This window comes from Callorhinus ursinus, unplaced genomic scaffold, assembly GCF_003265705.2.
Source record: "Callorhinus ursinus isolate GAN/ISIS: 27379988/994484 unplaced genomic scaffold, GSC_fseal_2.0 scaffold105, whole genome shotgun sequence".
Classification (NCBI taxonomy): Eukaryota; Metazoa; Chordata; class Mammalia; order Carnivora; family Otariidae; genus Callorhinus; species Callorhinus ursinus.
In genome coordinates, this window is record NW_027397167.1 from 1 (window position 1) to 23,447 (window position 23,447).

At 39.4% G+C, this 23,447-nt stretch overlaps 1 pseudogene; it reads left to right on the plus strand.

Annotated features, from left to right (window-relative positions):
- The first annotated feature begins 3,742 nt into the window (after positions 1-3,742).
- LOC112809854 (olfactory receptor 2T1-like) lies at positions 3,743-5,012 on the plus strand (annotated as a pseudogene).
- The last annotated feature ends 18,435 nt before the right edge of the window (positions 5,013-23,447 follow it).

Below are 23,447 nucleotides of genomic sequence, written 5' to 3' on the forward strand. Positions count from 1 at the left end.
TTTTTTTTTTTTTTTTGTCCTGAAAGCCTTTTATCTCTCCTATTTTCAATGACAGCCTAGCTGGATAGAGTATTCTTGCTGCATAGTTTTCTCATTAGGGCTCTGAATATATCATGCCAGTCCTTCCTGCCATGCCAGGTCTCTGGATAGGTCTGTTTCCAGTCTATTGTTTCTACCCTTGTTGATTACTGACAAGTCAGTTTTACTTTTTCTTTGAACACTGTTTTACTTTTTAAATATTACTTTGGCTATTTTTTCAGCAAATATTTATTAAGCATGTAAAAGAAACTGGGGATGCATGTTGGTTTTCACTTTATCAATTCCATAACAAATCCTGTTGAGCATCATTTCAACATTGTATTTATGTATTTATTTAGACCATGAAGGTGTCTCACAGAATACAATTCAAGAAGCACAAAGTGTATACCATAAAGACTCTTTCTACTCTAGATGTTTTCAATCTGATTTTTGATTCTTTCCACTGAGGCTAATAATGTTACTATTTTTTTGTTTCATTCCAGAGATTTTATCTATAGATATAAATTTACACACACATTTCTTTTTTACACACACAAATATAAAATTTAGTATTAAGTAATATTACATAACATACTTTTTCTTTTTGTAAAAAATTATTTTCAGTTTGCCAACATATAGTACACCATTAGTTTTTGATGTAGTATTCAAAAATTCATTAGTTGTGTATAACATCCAATATTCATCACATGTGCCCTCCTTGATACCCATCAACCAGCTACCTCATCCTCCGACTTCCCTCCCTTCTGAAACCCTCAGTTTGTTCCCCAGAGTCCATAGTCTCTCATGGTTTTTCTCCCTCTCTGATTTTTCCCCCTTTGGATTTCCCTCCCTTCCCTTATGTACTTTCATGCTTTTCCTTATGTTCCACATATGAATGAAACTACATGATAACTGTTTTTCTCTGCTTGACTTATTTCAGTTAGCATAATCTCCTCCAGTTCCATCCATGTCAATGGAAATGGTGGGTATTCATCCTTTCTGATGGCTGAGTAATAGTCCATTGTATATATGGACCACATCTTTATCCTTTCATCTTTTGAAGGACATCTCGGTTCCTTCCATAGTTTGACTATTGTGGACATTGTTGCTATGAACATTGGGGTGCATGTGCCCCTTCTGATCATTACCTTTGTATCTTTGGGGTAAATACCTAGTAGTGCAAAGGCTGGGTCCTAGGGTAGCTATTTTTTTAACTTTTGGAGGAACCTCCATACTGTTTTCCAAAGTAGCTATTCCAGCTTACATTCTCATCAATAGTGGAATAGGGTTCCCCTTTCTCCACAACCTTTCCAACATTTGCTTTTTCTTGCCTTGTCAATTTTTGCCATTCTAACTGGTGTGAGATGGTATCTCAATGTGGTTTTGATTCGAATTTCCCTGATGGCTAATGATTTGAACATTTTTTCATGTATCTGTTAGCTATTTTTCTGTCTTCTTTGGAGAAGTGTCTCTTCATATCTTCTGCCCATTTCTTCATTTGATTATTTGTATTTTCAGTGTTGAGTTTGAGAAGCTCTTTATAGATCTCAGATCTCAGCCTTTTATCTGTAGTGTCATTTGCAAATATCTTCTCCCATTCTGTGGGTTGCCTCTTTGTTTTGTTCACTGTTTCCTTTGCTGTGCACAAGCTTTTTATCTTGATGAAGTTCCAACCCAATAGTTCATTTTCACTTTTGTTCCCCTTACCTTTGGAAACATGTCTTGAAAGAAGTTGCTGTGACTGATATCAAAGAGGTTACTGCCTATGTTCTCGTCTAGGATTTTGATAGATTCCTGTCTCAAATTGAGGTCTTTCACCCATTTTGAGTTTATCTTTGTGTATGTTATAAGATTGGTCCAGTTTCATTTTTCTGCATGTTGTTGTAGAATTTTCCCAGCACCATTTATTGAAGAGACTTTCTTTTTTCCATTGGATGTTCTTTCCTGCTTTTTTGAAGATTAGTTGACCATAGAGTTGAGGATCTCATTTCTGGATTTTCTATTCTATTCCATTGATTTATGTGTCAGTTTTCTGCCAAAAACATACTCTCTTGATGACTACACCTTTGTAATATTACTTCATTTTAAAAAATAAGATAACTTTCCCCCATTACTTATAGAAAATATGTATAATACAAAGAAATTGGGGGGCGCCTGGGTGGCTCAGTCATTAAGCGTCTGCCTTCAGCTCAGGTCATGGTCCCAGGGTCCTGGGATCGAGCCCAGCATTGGGCTCCCTATTCAGTGGGAAGCCTGCTTCTCCCTCTAACACTCCCCCTGCTTGTGTTCCCTCCCTTGCTGTGTCACTCTCTGTCAAATAAATAAATAAAATCTTTAAAAAAATACAAAGAAATTGGGGGAGATAACCCTTAATTCCACCCAGAAGGAACCACATTGATAATATTTTGGCAAAATTTTCTCTGAGTCTTTACAAGTATTTTAAAATACCGAGCAGATACATTTTTCTTTGGTATCTATTAAAAATGTCATGTGCTTGCCACAGTATTTGCTTATATTTTTCATTGTTTTGGGCATTTGGGTTGCCCTCAGTATCTCATTTACACAGCTTTTTAGGAAATACTTTTAGCTTTTATGTGAAAAAAATAAACCTCTCTGTGTCATTTTCCCCACTTGTGAGAAGAGAATAATGAATCTTTCAGGGCAGTTATGACGATTAAATGTGAGGACGTGGAGCGTTCATTGTAATGCGTGGCACATAAGAAATGCTCAATTACTGTCAGCTTTTTCACTTCTAAGCTACTAGACATTACTTATGTTGTCACCTGCAATTTTTACTATCCCCTTATATGATGAGATTGTTATTCTTATACAGGATAAGAAAACTGAGGTTCAAATTTTTTGCATAAATGAGCAGTGCTCAAAGTTGGCACATGTCTGTTGCTTTTGTACTTTTTCCTGAAAAGACAAATCCTTAAGTGATGTTTGCCTTTACAGGAGAAGCAGCTATGAGGGCTGGAGAACAGCCCAATTCCTAGCAGAGGCAGAAGCAATGCCCAATTCAGCAATAAATAGCTTAAAATTTGCTTTTCAGCTATGTGAAGAAAGTCCTAGGAATTAAAACACCTGCACCCCATGGTTATAGCAGCAATTTTGGACAGTAGTCAAACTATGGAAAGAGCCCAGATGAACAGATGAATGGATAAAGAATTGGTGGTGTGTGTTTATATATACATATATATATATATATATATATATATATAGGAATATTAGCTATCAAAAAGAATGAAATCTTACCAGTTGCAATGATGTGGATGGAACTAAAAGATATTATCTTAAGTGAAGTAGTCAGAGGAAAGCAAGTGTCATAAGATTTCACTCATTTGTGGAATTTAAGAAACAAAACAGATGAACATGGGGAAAGGAAGGAAAATAAAATAAGATTAAATAAGAGAGGGCAAAAAACCATGAGACTCCTTTTTTTTTAAAGATTATATTTATTTATTTGACACAGAGAGACAACAGCAAGAGAGGGACACAAGTAGAGGGAGTGGGACACAAGTAGAGGGAGCAGGGAGCCTGATGTGGGGCCCGATCCCAGGACCCTCTGATCATGACCTAAGCTGAAGGCAGATGATTAATGACTGAGCCACCCAGGCCCCCCAACAGTAAGAGACTCTTAACTACAGGAAACAAACTGAAGGTTGCTGGAAAGGAAGTGGGTGACCAGATGGGGTAACTGGGTGATGGGCATTACAGAGGGCACTTGACGTAATGAGCACTGTGTGTTATATGTGACTGATGACTCACTATACTCTACTTCTGAAACTTTTAAAAAAAGAGAAATTTAAAGAGTTTATTCTAAACAAAGTAACAAAGAGGACAACACATAGGGCAAATTTTTAATGTCCTCAGTATTGTGGCACTAAGCATACATCTCCTGCTTCCAGATCCCAACCCTTTTCCTGGCACATCCCTCTGTAGGAGCAATGGTTTCGGTGGGAAACCAGACTCCCATCTCCCACTTCATCTTCCTGGGCTTTTTCACCCACTTGCCACTGCATCTCTTCTTCTTTTCCATCATCTTGGTCACGTTTCTGGTGGCCATCTCTGGCAACGGGCTCATGATCTTCCTCATCAATATCAACTCCCGCCTACAGAGCCCCATGTACTTCCTCAGCTGGCTGTCACTCATGGACCTCATGCTCATCTCCACCATTGTGCCATGAATGGCCACTGACTTCCTCCTAGGCCGTGGCTCCATCTCCTTCACAGGCTGTGGGCTCCAGGTCCTTTTCATCCTCACCCTCCTGGGGGATGATTGCTTCCTGCTGGCCTTTATAGCCTATGACCGCTATGTGGCCATCAGCAACCCATTGAGGTCCTCAGTGGTCATGAGCCTCCATGTCTGCTGGCTCATGGTGGCAGGGTCCTGGTTCTTTGGCTTGGTGGATGGACTGATCCAGGCCATCTTCACTCTGAACTTCCCCTATTGTGGCTCTCAGGAGATCAACCACTTCTTCTGTGAAATCCCTGCCATACTGAAGTTGGCCTGTGCTGACACCTCCCTCTATGAGACCATGATCTATGTCTGTTGCATCTTAATGCTGCTCCTGCCCTTCCCTGTCATCTCTGCTTCCCACCTGTGGATGCTGGTAGCTGTGCTCCACATGGCATTTGGCTAAAGGTCGTCAGGAAGCCTTTGCTACCTGCTCCTCTCCAATGGCAGTGGTTTCTCTCTTTTATGGGGCTGCAATGATCACCTATATGTGGCCTCAGGCCTACCACTCCTCCAAGCAGGACAAGGTGGTCTCAGCCTTCTATACGATGATCACCCTTATGCTCAACCTACTCATCTACAGCCTGAGGAACAAGGAAGTGGCTGGGGCTCCCAGAAAACTCCTGGGGAGGTGTCCTTGTGGTGGGGGGGCAGGTCTAGGTTGACATTGGCACCTGTGGATGTGGGTTCTGTGGTCTGGGAACTTGAATTAGCTTCTGTAGTTTGGAAGAGAAACAGATGTGCCATACTGAAAATAAGTCCCTCTTGACCAGAGTTCATGAGATAAACACATTAATTTAATCAAGAATGTCCATGCTGAGGATGGATAGTGTAGAAGGAAGGCTGCGCCAATGGGGTTAAAAGAATAGGAGACACTTAGCGAATATCCCACAGAGTTAGCAGGTGATAGGTTTCAGCTGTTTACCTCTGCAGGAATTGCCAAGAACTGAGGAAAACACCTTGCTCAAGTTGTGCTTCCCCTATGACTAGTCGATATAGGATATAAAGGCTTGGTTACCTTCCCTCAGTTTGACACTGAAGGTCCATCCCAGCTCCAGGACTCCCTGTAATATCTGAAGCATTACAGACTATGTATCCCTATATCCAATTTTGCTTCCTTGTCTCCTTTCCCTACCATGAGTACAATCCTAACATCACTTTAAAAAACCTTCCACATGAAAACTTGTCTCAGTCTGCTTCCAGGAAACCTAACCTGTGACACACAAAAATGAAAAAATGATGGTAAGTTAAAGTCAAGTTTGCTAGATATGTTCATGTACATGTGGTCAAAATAAAATATAGACACAGAAACTTTGTTGCTTGGTGGTATCAGAGGAAAGTCAGAAAGTTTCCTGAAGACACTTAAGACAAGTTTCAAGTATAAAATATAATGCCTCAACACTTCCATACATCATTCTGTGTTCATCATAAGTGCACTTCTTAATCCTTCTCACTTATGTAACCTATCCACTCCACCTCTTTTCTGGTACCCATCATTTGTTCTCTACAATTAAGAGTGTGTTTTTTTATTTCTCTCTTATTTTTTCCCTTTGCTCATTTGTTTTGTTTCTTAAATTCCACATATGAGTGAAACATATGGTATTTGTCTTTTTCTGACTGACTTATTTCGCTTAGCGTTTTACTCTCTAGCTCCATCCATGTTATTGCAATTGGCAAGATTTCACTCTTTTTTATGGATGAATAATATTTCATTACATATGTATGCCATATCTTCTGCATCAATTGATGCATTCATCAATGGATGGACACGGGCTGCCTCCATATCTTGGCTATTGTAAATAATGTTGCTAAAAACACAAACATACATGTATCTCTTTGAATTAGTGTCTTGTATTCTTTTGAAATAACCAGTAATGCAGTTGCTGCTTTCTACCTTATGGCAGTTCTATTTTTAACTTTTTGAGGAACGTCCATACTGTTTTCCACAAAGGCTGCCCGAGTTTGCATTCCCACCAACAGTGCAATAACGATACCCTTTCTCCTCATCCTTGCCAATACCTGTTTCTTGTTATGCTGACTAGCCATTCTGACAGTTTTGAGATGATATCTCACTGTAGTTATGATTTGCATTTACCTGATGATGTGATGTTAAGCATCTTTTCATGGGTCAGTTTGCCATCTGTACGTCTTCTTTGAAGAAATGTCTATTTATGTCTTCTGCCCATTTTTTAAATTGAATTATTTGCTTTTTCGGTGTTGAGTTTTATATATTTTGGATACTAAACCTTTATTGCATATATCATTGCAAATATCTTTTCCCATTCCATATGTTGCCTTTTTGTTTTCGTTGATTATTTTCTTTGTTGTGCAGAAGCTTCTTATCAGGATGAAGTTCCGATAGCTTATTTTTGTTTTTGTTTCCCTTGCTTCAGGAGACATACCTAGAAAGAATTTGATATGGTCAGTGTCAAAGAGGTTACTGCCTGTGTTTTCCTCTAGGATTTTGATGGATTTCTCTCTCACATTTAGGTCTTTAAACCATTTTAGATTTATTTTTGTGTATGGTATAAGAAAGTGGTCCAGTTTTATTCTTTTCATGTTGCTGTCCAGTTTTCCCAAAACCATTCATTGAAAAGATTATCTTTTTCCCATTGGATATTCTTTCTTGTTTTGTCAAAAATTAATTGACGATGAAATATGGTGCTCATTTCTAGGTTTTCTTTTTTGTTTTATTGACCTACATGTCTGTTTTTGTGCCAATACTATACAGTTTTGATCACTACAGCTTTGTAATATAACTTGAGGTCCAGAATTGTGTTGCCTCCAGCTTTGCTTTTCTTTTTCAGGATTACATGGTCTATTCAGGGTCTTTTGTGGTTCCATACAAATTTTAGGATTGTTTATTCTAGCTCTGTGAAAAATGCTATTGGCATTTTGATAAGGATTGTGTTAAATGTGTAGATGTGAGGATGGCTTTGGAAAGTATAGAAAGAAGAAACTTTAACAATATTTGTTCTTCCAATCCATGAGTATGGAATATCTTTCCTTTTCCTTGTGTCATCTTCAAATTTTTGACCACTGTTTTATAGATTTCAGAGTACAGGTCTTTCTTTGGTTAGGTGTATTCCCAGGTATCAAAATTTGTGCTGGGCCACTAGTCTTATGCCAGATCCCCTGAGGTGCTGTGGTGGCTGGGCATTGTGTGCTGGGGCTGCTGGGGCTGCAAAACTGGGCACAAATTGGGACACACAAGAAGATGGCTGGGCAAACTGGGCCTGTAGCATGATGGTGTCTGGGATCATGCACCTGGATGAGGTGTAGTGACTGGGCACTGTGTGCAGTGGCAGCTATGTACCTGGTGGCTGCACTGTGTGCAGGGGCAGCTATGTACCTGGTGGCTGTATTATCTGCACAAGGGTGCCTCAGGGCACATGGCAGGGTGCAGTGTTGCAAAAGTTCATGGGGCAGCAGTTCAGGGTGCTCATATGGCTTTAACAAAATATGGCCTGACCGCAAGGCTGAGACCAGCAAGCTTGGAATGGGACAGTCCTCAGAAGAACACACTGTGAACAAGTCAGGCAGCCCCATTTTCTGCTGGTAAATTATGGGGAACAGGGGAGGAAAATGGTGTATGCCAGCTCCCTCATTCTCAGTGAAGTCCCTCAACATGCTCCAAAATCAGTATGAACAGATCTCTCCCATTTTTCCCCCAGAATTTTTAAAAGGCTGTTTTTATGTTGTCTCTCAGGGCAGGCTGCTGTCTCCTTAAGGGTGATGACCCAGGTATAGGCACACAAGGATGCCCAGTGCCAAGACCTCCAAAGCTCCAGGTTCCCAAAGCCACTGGCTTTATAAACTCATGGAATTCAGCCCCTTTGGTTTCTAAAGCCAGACACCATGGGAGTTAGTCCTCCCTGGGTGAGTTCCCTGGTGTGAGGGGCAATTTCTCTGTCCTCTCCATGTGAGCAGACTCCCTGCACCTTTCTAAGTTTTCAGTTGCAGCTTCTTCTCTATATTTTGTTGTGGAGTTTCTTCTACCACTCTCAAGATTGTTCTCTAGTTTACTGATTTGGATGTGGATGATAGCTAGTTGAAAACATGGGACAGTGTGAGCTTAGGGTCTTCCTACTCTGCCATCTTCGCAAGCTCCTCCCTTCTCTTTCAGAGATGAACTTCAGAAATTACTTACAACTTCCTATTTGCCTTTTATAGTGCTTAGTGGTGCTTCTATTGCCAGGAATATGAGATAGAGGACGACATGACAGGGAGGTGGGTATGTGCCACAAGACCTCTAAGTATGCCTGGAGTCTATTTCTATGGGCTTCGAGAAGACCGTGATTCAGGCCAGTCAAGGATATATGGAGCATAATTTCAGGCTCAGCCTGCACTTGAAAAATCAAGATTTTAACTTGAGCAACTGTCAAATGGGCTAGACTATGTTTGTACGTAACCCATTTCCCTTTATTCACCAAGTGTTGAATTTGAGATGATAATATCCTAGTTAGTCAGAAAACATCTTAAGCAGGAAAGTTTTCACTCTTGATGAATCTTGAGCGATGCCTTTGCAAGCCTGTGAAAATTAAGGTTTGTTTTTCTCATGGAAAATTATTTTTAATTGTGATTTTTTTAGGTGTTCAGCAACATTTACAGCAAAAGGCTTCCTCATGTTATGGTTTCTGTGCCATGCAGTGAGAGTTGTGCAAAGCCTGGCCTCTCCCCTTTGCCTCTCTCACTGTCTTGAATCTCTCTGGGCCACAGCCAATTTCTAGCTTGGACTAAGGCTTGGCAGCATGGGCTGGGCAGAAAGGAATGACATTCAGAGAGTAGAGGCACTTTTTATCAGTGTTTGAACCTGGTAGAAGGAGAAGCATAGAAATCCTCATGGAAGTGGGTTGGGGTGGAATGGAGTAGTGATGGTTTTTGTTAAGAGGAAGACATCTGACTTCTAAAAGATGGTGCAGTATGTTCATTTACCGTAAATCTTTTCTCCACAAAACATGTAGCAATAGTAGATAAAATATAAAAATAGAAAACAATGAAGATAAAACTGGCTTCCACTACGAGGTTTTAAAAATAGTGAAATAGGAACAATAGAGAAGTGCCCAATAGTGAGCAAGACTGAAAGCCTGGGCTTGCTGAGACAAACTTGTCTTGGACAAACTCAGGGTGGGCAAAATTTCAGTCTGGCAGGGTGAAGTTCTGCAAATTCCATGAAAGACAAAAAACGTGAGCCAGCCTTTTGGGATGGGTCCAAGGGTTGGAGTAGAACTCCACACTAAAACCCCAAAAGAAACTGAAAAACTGACTGTCAAGTGCCTTCTGAGGCCTTAGTTCTGGTGTGTCACAGGCCTGGGGAGATGCAGATGGAACTGGTGACCGGTCACTTAGCCCTTCCATAGTGCTGACTTCATGTAGGCAGCAATAACAAATCCACACTTTAAAACTTTCTTCAAAATGTTTTGCCCAGAATCCTGGAAGCTAGCAATAACCAACCACTTAGCAGACTGGGTTTGTAAGCACAAGTTTTTAGTGAAGGATATGTGTGGGAGAGACAAAAATGATGATAATAAAATAAAAAATTAAATCTCCTCTACAAAAGGAGTTTAAGCAAATAAAAACCTAAAACATCAGCCAAATCAACAGTATAATTTACTCAAGATGAAATTCACAATGAAAGAACAGACAAAAAATTTAAAATACTATCTTGAAGGTATGTGAAGAGGAAACTAAGGTGTATCTTTCACAAAAATAGAATACAAAATAGTAAATAAAAAACAGTCATAAATGAACTACTAATGAAAACCCAGAAATAAGCCCAAAAATATATAGTCAATTAATTTTCAACAAAGTAGTAAAGAATATCCAGTGGGAAGAAGACATTCTGTTCAATAATTTCCCAGAGGTATTGGGAAAACTGGAAAGAAACATGCAAAAGAGTGAAACTGGACCTCTTTCTTACACCAAATGAAAAATAAATTAAAAATGGAGCAAAGACCTAAATGTGAGATTAAAACCATAAAAATCTCAGTAGAGAACATAGGCAGTAAATTCTTTGACATCAGCTGGAGCAATTTCTTTCTAAATATGTCTCCTGAAGCAAGGGAAACAAAAACCAAAAAAAAAAAAACTGTTGGGACAATATCAAAATAAAAAGCATCTGCACAGTGAAGAAAATAATCAACAAAACTAAAAGGCAACCTACAGAAAGGGAGAAGATGTTTGCAAATGACACATCTAGTAAAGGGTTAATATCTAAGATATATAAAGAACTGGAGGGAAAGCAATATGGCAGAAGAGTGGAGGACCTCCTTTCATCTGGTCCCTTGAATTTAGTTAGATACCTATGAAATAATTCTGAGCACCTATGAATTCAATCTGAGATGTACCAAAAGAATTGCTGGAATTCTACAAATAGAAAAGCGACCACTTTTTGCTAGTGAGAAGTGAATCTGAGGTGTTATATCAGAAGCTAAATGGCAAGGGGAGGGAGACTCTGGAAGCTGGCTACCAGAAAGTCTTACAGCCCCAGAGTGCAAAATCAAAACCTTTAGAAATCTACGAAATCTGCTCAAGTAAGAGCTGTCCCTGCCTGAAAAGTGCTCATGTGTTGAAGCAGGGCAGAATCCTACCTGGGACACTGTAGCTTCAAGATCCCCGGGGCCACAGAAAGGAGGTGTCTGAGCCAACAGTTTTCCAAGCACTGGAGCAAGGAAACCAGTCAGGGTCAGCGAGCCTAGGAGGTGGCTCTCAGTTCAGTTTGCCATAGACTGAGAAATGTGGCAATATCCAGCAACAGCTCTTCATGAGGGGGCCTTGCAAAAGGCAGAAACGCAGCAACGCAGCAACACTCTGCCTTCACCTGGGAGAATCCTGGTGGGTGCTCACTGCAGGAGCCTGCAGAGTTTGGCACACACAAGAGTGAAAACTGCTTATCCCTGAGGGTTTACTGAAGAGAGCGGACTGGGATCTTGAAGCTCCAGGACTGAAGATCTGGGTATGGCCATTTTTATATTCATCCTCTAAAGAAACGTGGAAAGCCTTCAGGGAACAAAAGCAACAAAAGCAAACCGAAGCGGCTTACATTGAGCCCGGCCACCTGGCAAAGGTCGCTGCAACTCCAACAAGGCAAAGACACCCGAGAATCCGTGCAGCAGGCCCCTCCCCCAAAACGTCAGCTGGAAGAACAGGTGAACACCAAGTTTATGGAGCATGCAGGACTGCAAAACTCCAGCTCTAGGGGAAAATACTATATAGAATTTGAGGTTTTTTTTCTCATTATTTGTTTTTCTTTTGGTTTAAAATTTTCCTTTTCTTGTTTTTAATTTTTCCTTTTCAACTAGTTTCTTATTTTGTCAAATCTTTGTTTTTAAGTTTTCTTTTAACTTTCATTTTTTACATTTATATTTTATAGATATATCCTTCATTTTGGCCTCCTTTCACTGTATTCAATTTTATTTTTTCTATATATATTAAGTTTTACTTTCTTTACAATCTGGGGATGTAAACATCTTCTGACAAAAAGACCAAAATACACCCAGGACTATGTATCACCCTGTTTTGACCACATTGGAGATTATATTCTCCCCCCACCCCTTTTTGTCTTTTTCTTTTCTTTTTAGTTTCTGACCTCTTAGGATTTGTCTAGTGTGCATTTTGCTTGAGTCGTGGTCGATATTTTTTATTTTGTTCTCTTGCTTATCCATTCTTCTCTGGGCAAACTGACTAGAAGGAGGAATTCACAACAAAAGAAAGAATCAGAAAAAAACTCTCTGCCACGATCTAGTCCATATGGATATAAATAAATACTCTCTGCCACAGATCTAATCCATATGGATATAAATAAAATGTCAGAGCTGGAATGCAGGAAAATGATTATAAAGTTACTAGCTGGGCTTGAAAAAAACATAAAAGACACCAGAGAATTTCTTAGTGCCAAAATTAATGCTTTGCAACTGAGATGTAGTCTAAATTGGATGCTCTAAGAGCTAGGGTAAATGAGGCAGAAGAGAGAGTCAGAGACACGGAAGACAAGTTGATGGGAAGGAAGGGAGTTGAAGAAAAGTGAGAGAAACAACTAATGGATCATGAGGGGATGCTTCGAGAAATCAGTGATACCATAAAGTGAAACAATATTAGAATTCTTGGGGTCATAAGGAAGAAGAAAGAGAGAGAGGGACAGAAGGTATACTTGAGCAAATCAAAGTTGAGAATTTCCTTAATTTTGTGGAAGGAAACAGGCATACAAGTCCAAGAGGTAGAGAGGACCCCTCTCAAAATCAATAAAAATAAATACCCCGGTATATTATAATGAAGCTTGCAAATTTCAGAGATAAAGAGAAAATCCTGAAAACAGCTCGAGACAAGAGTTTCTTAACCAACAATGGTAGGTTACCATTCAGTTTTCCTTCCCTTCCCCTATGATCCTCTGCACTTCATATATTCCACATATGAATGACACCATATAATTGCCTTTCTCTGATTGACTTACTTTGCTCAACATAATACCCTCCAGTTCCATCCACATCAATATAAATGGCAAGTATTCCTCCTTTCTGATGGCTGAGTAATATTCCATTGTGTATATACCACATCTTTATCCACTCATCTGTTGATGGATATCTAGGCCTTTTGCTTAGTTTGGCCATTGTGGCATTGGTGCTATAAACATTGGGGTGCATATGCGCTTTCAAATCACTGCATTTGTATCTTTGTGGTAAAAATAGTAGTGAAATTGCTGGGTCAGAGGTTAGCTTTGTTTTTAACTTCTTGAGGAACCTCTATACTGTTTTCCAGAGTCACTGTACCAGCTTGCATTCCCACTAACTGATTTGGATTAGGATTCCCCTTTCTCTGCATCCTCACAAACATTTGTTGTTTCCTGACATGTCAATTTTAACCATTCTGACCAGTGTGAGGTAGTATCTCATTGTGGTTTTGATTTGTATTCCCCTGATGCCAGGAGATGTGGAGCATTTTTACATGTGTCTGTTAGCCTTTTGACTGTCTTCTTTGGAGAAATGTCTATTCATGTCTTCTGCCCTTTTATAGACTGGATTATTTATTTTTTGGGTGCTGAGTTTGAGAAGTTCTCTATAGATCTTGGATACTAGTCCTTTATCTGATATGTCATTTGCATGTATCATCTTCCATTCCGTTGGTTGCCTTTTAGTTTCGTTGATTGTTTCCTTTGCTGTGAAAAAGCTTTTTATCTTGATGAAGTCCCAATAGTTCATTTTTGCTTTTGTTTCCCTTGCCTTTGGAGACATGTCTAGCAAAAAGTTGCTAAGGCCAAGGTTGAAGAAGTTGCTGCCTGTGTTCTCCTATAGGATTTTGATGGATTCCTGTCTTACATTTAGGTCTTTCATGCATTTTTAATTTTTCTTTGTGTAAGGTGTAAGAAAATGGTCCAGTTTCATTCTTCTCCATGTTTTTGTCCTATTTTACCAGCAGCATTTATTGAACAGACTGCCATTTTTCTATTGGATATTTTTTCCTCCTTTGTTGGAGATTGGTTGACCATAGAGTTGAGGGTCAATTTCTGGGCTTTCTTTTCTGTTCCATTGATCTATGTGTCTGTTTTTGTGCCAGTACCGTACTGTCTTGATGATTACAGCTTTTTCATAGGGCTTGAAATCAGGTATTTTGATGCCACCAGCTTTGGTTTTCTTTTTTGACATTCCTCTGGCTATTTGGGGTCTTCTCTGGTTCCATACAAATTTTAGAATTATTTCTTACAGCTTTCTGAAAAATGTCGATGATATTTTGATAGGAATTACATGGAAAGTGTAGATTGCTCTGAATGGCATAGAATTTTTTTAAATTTTATTATGTTATGTTAGTCACCATACATTACATCATTAGTTTTTGATGTGGTGATCCACGATCCATTGTTTTCATATAACACCCAGTGCTCCATGCAGGACGTGCTGTCCTTAATACCCATCACTGGGCTAAAAAATCCCCCCTCTCCCCTCCCTCTAAAACCCTGTTTGTTTCTGAGTCCACAGTCTCTCATGGTTCATCTCTCCCTCCGATTCCCCCCCCCGCAATTATTCCCCTCCTTCTCCTAATGTCCTCCATGCTATTCCTTATGTTCCACAAATAAGTGAAACCGTATGATAATTGACTTTCTCTGCTTGACTTATTTCACTTAGCATAATCTCCTCCAGTTCCATCCATGTTGATGTAAAAGTTGGGTATTCATCCTTTCTGATGGTTGAGTAATATTCCATTGTATATATGGATCACATCTTCTTTATCGATTCATCTGCTGAAGGGCATCTCGGCTCTTTCCACAGTTTGGCTATTGCGGACATTGCTGCTATGAACATTGGGGTGCATATGACCTTTCTTTTCACTACACCCGTATCTTTGGAGTAAATACCCAGTAGTGCAATTGCTGGGTCATAGAGTAACTCTATTTTTAAATTTTTGAGAAACCTTCACACTGTTTTCCAAAGTGGCTCTACCAACTTGCATTCCCACCAACAGTGTAAAAGGGTCCCCTTTCTCCAAAACCTCTCCAACATTTGTTGTTTCTTTCCTTGTCCATTTTTGCCACTCTACCTGGTGTAAGGTGCTATATCAATGTGGTTTTGATTTGAATTTCCCTGATTGCTAATTATGATGAACATATTTTCATGTGTCTGTGAGCCATTTGTATGTCTTCTTCAGAGAAGTGTCTTTTCATATCTTCTGTCCACTTTTTGACTTGATTATTTGTTTTGTGGGTGTTGAGTTTGAGAAGTTCTTTATAGATCTTGGATACCAGCCCTTTATCTATAGTGTCATTTGCAAATATCTTCTCCCATTCTGTGGGTTGCCTCTTTGTTTTGTTGACTGTTTCCTTTGCTGTGCAGAAGTTTTTATCTTGATGAAGTCACAAAAGTTCATTTTTTCTTTTGTTTCACTAGCTTTTGGAGATGTACCTTTTTTTAAAGATTTTATTTATTTATTTGACAGAGAGAGGCACAGTGAGACAGGGAACACAAGCAGGGGGAGTGGGAGAGAGAGAAAAGTCTTCCCGCGGAGCACGGAGCCCAATGTGTGGCTCCATCCCAGGACTCAGGGATCATGACCTGAGCTGAAGGCAGATGCTTAATGACTGAGCCACCCAGGCGCCCCTTGGAGGTGTATCTTGAAAGAAGTTGCTGTGGCCGATGTCAAAGAGATTACTGCCTATGTTCTCCTCTAGGATTTTGATGGATTCCTGTCTCACATTGAGGTCTTTCATCCATTTTGAGTTTATATTTGTGAATGGTGTTAGAGAATGGTCATTTTTCATTCTTCTGCATGTGGCTGTCCAATTTTCCCAGCACCATTTATTGAAGAGACTGTCTTTTTTTCCATTGCATGTTTTTTCCTGCTTTGTCAAAGATTATTTGACCATAGAGTTGAGGTTCCATATCTGGGTTCTCTATTCTGTTCCATTGGTCTATGTCTGTTTTTGTGCCACTACCATGCTGTCTTGGTGATCACAGCTTTGTAATATAGCTTGAAATCAGGCAACGTAATGCCCCCAGCTTTGTTTTTCTTTTTCAACATTTCCTTGGCGATTCAGGGTCTTTACTAATTCCATAAAAATTTTAGGATTGTTTGTTCCAGCACTTTTAAAAATGTCATTGGAATTTTGATCAGGATGGCATTGAAGGTATAGATTGTTCTGGGTAGCATAGACATTTTAACAATGTTTATTCTTCCGATCCATGAGCGTGGAATATTTTTCAATCCTTTTGTGTATTCTTCAAATTCTTTCATGAGTGTTCTGTATTTCCTAGAGTATAGGTCCTTTACCTCTTTGGTTAGGTTTATTCCGAGGTATCTTATGGTTTTTGGTACTATTGTAAATAGAATCGTTTCTCTAATTTCTCTTTCTACAGTTGCGTTGTTAGTGTATAAGAAAGCAACTGATTTCTGTGCATTGATTTTGTATCCTGCCACATTACTGAATTACTGGATGAGTTCTAGTAATTTGGGGGTGGCGTCTTTGGGGTTTTCCACATAAAGTATCATGTCGTCTGTGAAAAGAGAGAGTTTTTCTTCTTTGCCACTTTGAATACCTTTTATTTCTTTTTGTTGTCTGATTGCTCTTGCTAGGATTTCTAGTACTATGTTGAACAATAGTGGTGAGAGTGGGCATCCTTGACGTGTTCCTGATCTTAAGGGAAAGGCTCTCAGCTTTTCCCCATTGAGGATGATATTCACTGTGGGTTTTTCATAGATGGATTTTATGAACTTGAAGAAGGTTCCCTCTTTCCTTATACTCTGAAGAGTTTTAATCAGGAAAGGATGTTGCATTTTGTCAAATGCTTTTTCTGCATCAATTGAGAGGGCCATATGGTTCTTCTCCCTCCTCTTATTGATGTGTTCTATTACATTGATTGATTTGCGAATGTTGAACCACCCTTGCATCCCGGGGATAAATCCCACTTGGTCGTGGTGGATGATCCTTTTAATGTATTGTTGGATCCTAGTAGCTAGGATTTTGTTGAGGATTTTGGAATCCATATTCATCAGGGATATCGGTCTGAAAGTCTCCTTTTTGATGGGGTCTTTGCCTGGTTTGGGGAATTAAGGTAATGCTGGCCTCATAGAGTGAGTTTGGAAGTTTTCCTTCTGTTTCTATTTTTTGAAATAGCTTCAGTAGAATAGGTATTATTTCTTCTTTGAATGCTTGGTAGAATTCCCCAGGGAATCCACCAGGCCCTGGACTCTTGTTTTTTGGGAGGTTTTTGATCACTGCTTCAATCTCGTTACTGGTTATTGGCCTATTCAGGTTGTCAATTTCTTCCTGTTTCAGTCTTGGCAGCTTATAGGTTTCCAAGAAGGCCTCGACTTCATCCAGATTGTTCAGTTTATTGGCATAGAGTTGTTGATAATAATTTCTAATAATTGTTTCTATTTCCTTGGTGTTAGTCGTGATCTCTCCATTTTCGTTCATAATTTTATTAATTTGGGTCCTTTCTCTTTTCTTTTGGATAAGTCTGGCAGTGGTTTATCGATCTTATTAATTCTTTCAAATAACCGATTTCTAGTTTCATTGATCTGATCTACTGTGTTTCTGGTTTCTAATTCATTGATCTCTGCTCTAATTTTAATTATTTCTCTTATAATGCGTGGCTTAGGCACCGTTTGTTGCTTTTTCTCTAGTTCTTTAAGGTGTAGAGTTAGTTGGTGAATTCGGGATTTTTCTATTTTTTTGAGTGAGGCTTGAAAGGCTATGTATTTCCCCCTTAGGACCACCTTTGTAGTATCCCATAGGTTTTGGACCAATGTGTTTTCGTTCTCATTGATTTCCATGAATTGTTTAAGTTCTTCTTTGATATCCTGGTTGACCCAAACATTCTTGAGAAGAGTGGTCTTTAGCTTCCAAGTGTTTGAATTTCTGTCAAATTTTTTCTTGTGATTGAATTCCAGTTTTAAAGCACTGTGGTCTGAGAATATGCAGGGAATAATCTCAATCTTTTGGTATCGGTTGAGACCTGATTTGTGACCCAGTATGTGGTCTATTCTGGAGAAAGTTCCATGTGCGCTCGAGAAAAATGAGTATTCTGTTGTTTTAGGGTGGAATGTTCTGTAAATATCTATTAGGTCCATCTGGTCCAGTGTATCATTCAAAGCTCTTGTTCCCTTGTTGATTTTCTGCTGAGATGATCTGTCCATTGCTGAGAGTGGAGTATTGAGGTCTCCTACAATTAACGTATTGTTATCACTATGACTCTTTATTTTGGTTAACAGTTGGCTTATGTAGATGGCTGCTCCCATGTTGGGGGCATAGATATTTACAATTGTTAGATCTTCTTGTTGGATAGACCTTTTAAGAATGATATAGTGTCCTTCTGTGTCTCTAATTACAGACTTTAGTTTAAAATCTAATTTGTCTGATATAAGAATTGCTACCCCAGCTTTCTTTTGATGTCCACTGGCATGGAAGATTGATCTCCATCCCTTCACTTTCAGTCTGGATGTATCTTTAGGTTCACAATGAGTCTCTTGTAGGCAGCATATGGATGGGTCCTGTCTTTTTATCCAATCTGCAACCCTGTGCTGTTTTATGGGAGTATTTAAGCCATTCATGTTGAGAGTGATTATTGAAAGATATGAATTAATTGTCATCATGTTGCCTGTGAAGACGTTGTTTTTATAGATTGTCGCTGTAAATTTCTGTTCTATATCACTCTTGGGGTCTTTCTCCTTTTATAAAATCCCTCTTAATACTTCTTGCACAGCCGGTTTAGTGGTCACATAGTCTTTCAGTTTCTGCCGGTCCTGGAAGCTCTACATCTCTCCATCCTTTCTAAATGACAGCCTTGTCGGATAAAGTATTCTTGGCTGCATGTTCTTCTCATTTAGTATCCTGAATATGTCTTGCCAGCCCTTTCTGGCTTGCCCGGTCTCTGTGGATAGGTCTGACGTTATTCTGATGTTCCTCCTTCTATGTAAGGAATCTTTTCCCCCTAACTGCCCTTAAGATGGTTTCCTTGGTTCTAAGATTTGCAAGTTTTACTATTACATGCCGGGGTGTTGGCCTGTTTTCCTTGATCTTGGCAGGGATCCCCTCTGCCTCTAGGACACGAATGTTTGTTTCATTCCCCAGATTAGGGAAGTTCTCAGCTACGATTTGCTCAAATACATCTTCTAGTTCTCTCTCTCCACTCCCTCCGGGATTCCAATTATTCTGACATTGAAACACTTCATGGTGTCACTTATTTCTCTGATCTATTTTCATGGATTCTGAGTTGTTTTTCCCTGGCCACCTCTTTTCCCTTTTTATCTATTATATTGTCTTCCAGGTCGTTTTGTCCTTCTTCTGCTTCACTTACCCTAGCTGTTAGATTATCTAGATTGGATTGGATCTCATTGATAGCATTTTTAAATTCTGCCAATTCAGCTTTCATTTCTGCCCTTAGAGACTCTATGTTGCCATTAATTGAGTTCTCCATTCTAGCTATTGTCTTCACAATTGCTAGCCTGAATTCCATCTCCGACATCTTGGTTATATCTGCATCCATTTGTAAATCTGCAGCATAAGTCATATTCTCTGAGTCTTTTCTATCTTAGGGGCTCCTCCTCCTAGTCATTCTGTTGATGGGTGTTTGAGGGACTGTATAGAGTCCAAATTATTGACCAAAACCCAAGCAAGATGCACCTGTTTTCTTCGGACTTTAGGGTTGCTGGCCTCCTGTTTTCCCAGCCTATCTTCTGGGGGAGAGGCCTGCTGCCCTGTTAATCAGGCAACCCTGTTTGGGCGGAGTTGCCCTGCCCCCCTGTGGTGGGGGATGGGCTCAGCGGGAATCAGGTTCTGGGGCTTTTGTTCTCTGGCAGCTTTCCCTGGTGGCTTTCCATGTCTCTTCCGCGAGTCAGAGCAGAAGAGACCGTTTCCAACCCTCTGCCTCAGAGCAGAGAGACTGCAGTCTGTTCTTCAGTGAGCTCTCCAGGCCACACTGTCTCCGTTTCTGTCTGTGCTGCTATAAATTGCAGTTGCCTGGGTTGTGCGCCCCTCCGCAGCACCCCCATTCCTGCCTCCAGCTCGGGGCACGTCTCTGCCCTTTGTGCTTCTAAAACTGCCAGCCGCTCCCAGTTCTCACGTGGGACCCCGCCGCTCTGGGTTTCCACCCCGGGGGCTGCCCTAAAGTCCTTTCCTGCCACTAGGGGTCTGCGAGTCTGTGCCCCGTTCCCTGTGCGCGAGGCTGTAGCTCACCTGCAATGTAGGATCCCCACGGACAAGCACCCTCCCACTGCCGTTTATCTTTTGATATCTGCCCGCGTAATCAGGGCTCCCCACTTCATACCTCAAAACCAACCGCCTGCAGTATTCTGTTTGTAGAGATCCAGATCTTCTTACATCTCAGGCTGGTTTCATGGGTGCTTAGAGTGAGCTGGTAGATATCCAGCTAAATTCCAGGGACCAGTTGAAATAGGGTCCCCTACTCCTCTGCCATCTTTCCTTCTCCTCTGGATGGCATAGACATTTTAACAGTATTTATTCTTCTAACCCATGAGCCTGGACTCTCTTTCCATCTCTTTGTGTCTTCCTCAATTTTTTTCTTAAGTGTTCTGTAGTTTCTAGAGTACAGATCATTTACCTCTTTGGTTAGGTTTATTCCTAGGTATCTTTTTTTTTTTTTTTTGGTGCAGTTATAAATGGGATCGATTCCTTAATTTCTCTTTCTTCAGTCACGTTGTTAGTGTATAGAAATGCAACTGATTTCTGTGTATTGATTTTGTATCCTGCCACTTTGCTGAATTGCTGTATGAGTTCTGGTCATTTTGGGGTGGAATCTTTTGTGTTTTCCATGTAAAGTATCCATGTCATCTGCGAAGAGTGAGAGTTGGACTTCTTCTTTGCCAATTAAATGTCTTTTATTTCTTTTTGTTGTCTGATTGCTGAGGCTAGGACTTCTAGTTTTACGTTGAACAATAATGGTGAGAGTGGGCATCCCTCTCATGTCCTGACCTTATGGGAAAAGCTCTCAGTTTTTCCACATTGACAATGATATTCACTGTCCACACACCGATTGGAGCCCAATCTTATGACCCTGAGATCATGACCTGAGCGAAAATCAAGAATTGGACATTTAACCAGCTGAGCCACCAAGGTGCCTCCACAGACTTTTATTTTTTAGAGAAGATTTAGGTTTACAGAAAATTGAGCAGTAAGTATAGAGTGCTCCTGTATACCGCTTCTCTCAAACCCTCCTGCCACCCCTCAGTTTCCCATATGATTAGCATCTTGTATTTGTGTGGTACATCTTGTTACAACTGACAAACACATATTGATACTATGTTATTAACTAAAGCCCATAGTTTACATTGAGGTTCATTCTTGGTGGTGCATATTCTATGTGTTTTGCCAAATGAATAATATGTATCCACCATTACCTTATTGTACAGAATAGTATCACTGTCATAAAAATCTCCCTGTTCCAGCTATTTTTTCCTCCCTATCTCCCTCCAAAACCTTTCACTAATGATCTTTTTACTGAGTTGTTATGCTTCTTCCAGAATGTCATATAGTTGGAATCATACAGCCTTTTAGACTGGCTTCTTTCAGTTAGTAATATGCATCTAAGGCTTTTCCATCTTTTTACAGCTTAATCATCTCTTTTATTGCTGTAAATAATTTTCCGTTTTATAAATGTACCACAGTCTGTTTATGTGCTAACCTTTGGAAGGACATCTTGTTGCTTCCAGTTTTTGGTAATCGTGAATAAAGCTGCTATAAATATTCATATTCAGGTTTTAATATGGATGTAAGTTTTCAACTCATTTAGATAAATGCCTAGAAGTGTGATTGCCTGATCATATGTTAAGACCGGATCATAAATGACTGTTCCATTGTCATAGGATTGTTTGGCTGTGTAAGGAATTGCCAAACTGTCTTTCAAGATGACTCCAACCAGCAATGAATGAAAGGTCCTGTTGTCCCATATCCTTGTTAATCTTTGTGTTCATCAGTGTTTTGGATTTTAGCCATTCTAATAAGTGTGTAGTGATATTGCACTGTTTCAATTTGCAGTTCTCAAATGGAATATGATGTTTAGCATATTTTCTTTTTAAAAATATTTTATTTATTTTTTATCTTCACAATTCTCTTTATTTTTTAATATTTTGTTCAATTAACCAACATATAGTACATCATTACTTTTTGATGTGTTCAGTGATTCATTAGTTGTGTATAACACCCAGTTCTCATCACATCATGTGCCCTCCTTAATGCTCATCACCCAGTTACCCCACCCCTCCACCCACCTCCCCTTCCACAACCCTTAGTTTATTTCCCGGAGTCAAGAGTCTCTCATGGTTTGTCTCCCTTTCTGATTTCTTCCCATTTGGTTTTCCCTCCCTTCTCCTATGATTCTCTGTGCTATTTCTTATATTCCACATACAAGTGAAACCATATGATAATTGTCTTTCTTTGATTGACTTATTTCACTTAGCATAATACCCTCCAGTTCCATCCACATTGATGTAAATGATAGGTATTCTGATGGCTGAGTAATATTCCATTGTGTATATGAACCACATCTTCTTTATATGCTTATTTTCCATCTGTACATCTTTGGTGAAGTGCCTGTTCAGATCTTTGTCCATTTATTTTGGATTTTTTTAATTGTCAAGTCTTAAGCGTTCTTTGTATACTTCGGATATAAGTCCCTATCGCGTATGTATTCTTTTTTTTTATTCAAGTGCAATTAACATATAGTGTTATATTAGTTTCAAGTGTACAACATAGTGATCCAACAATTCTATACATTACTCAGTACTCATCATAGTAAGTATACTCTTAATGCCTTTCACTTATCTCACCCCCCTCCCCACCACACACACACACCTCCTTTCTGGCAACCAATGGTTTATTCTCTATATTTAAGAGTCTGTTTTTCAATTTTTTAATTTAAATTCAATTTAATTAACATACTGTATTATTAGTTTCAGAAGTACAATTCAGTGACCCGTCAGTTGTATATAACACCCAGTGCTCATTACTTCAAGTGCCCTCCTTATTGCCCATCAACCAGTTACCCCACCCCACCCCCACTTTCCCTCCAGCAACCCTCAGTTTGTTTCCTATAGTTGAGTTAAGAGTCTGGTTTTTTGTTTGTCTCTTATTTTGTTTGTTTTGTTTTGTTTCTTAAATTCCACATATGAGCGAAATCATGTGGTATTTCTTTCTCTGACTGACTTTGCTTCGCATTATATCCTCTAGATCTATCCATGATTTGCAAATGGCAAGATTTAATTCTTTTTTATGACTAATATTTTATATAAATAGCTTCCATTTATATTTTATATAAATAAATATATATAGCTTCCATATCTTGGCTACTGTAAATAATGCTACAATAAACATAAGGGTGCAAATATCTTATTTAACTAGTGTTTTTTGTTTTCTTTGGGATAATTCAAGTAGTGGAATTATTAGATCATATGGTAATTTTGACCTCTTTATCACAGTGGCTACACTATCTTACATTACTACCAAGAGTGCACAAGGTTTTCTTTTTCTTCACATCCTCACCAACTCTTGTTATTTCTTGTCTTTTTCATTCTGGCCATTCTGACAGGTGTAAGTTGATACCTGATTGTGGTTTTAATTTGCATTTCCCTAATGATTAGTGATATTGAGCATGTTTTCATGTGTCTTGGCCATCCTGTATGTCTTCTTTTGAAAAATGTTTATTCAGGTCCCCTACCATTTTTTCAAGTTTTTATTTAAATTCCAGTTAGT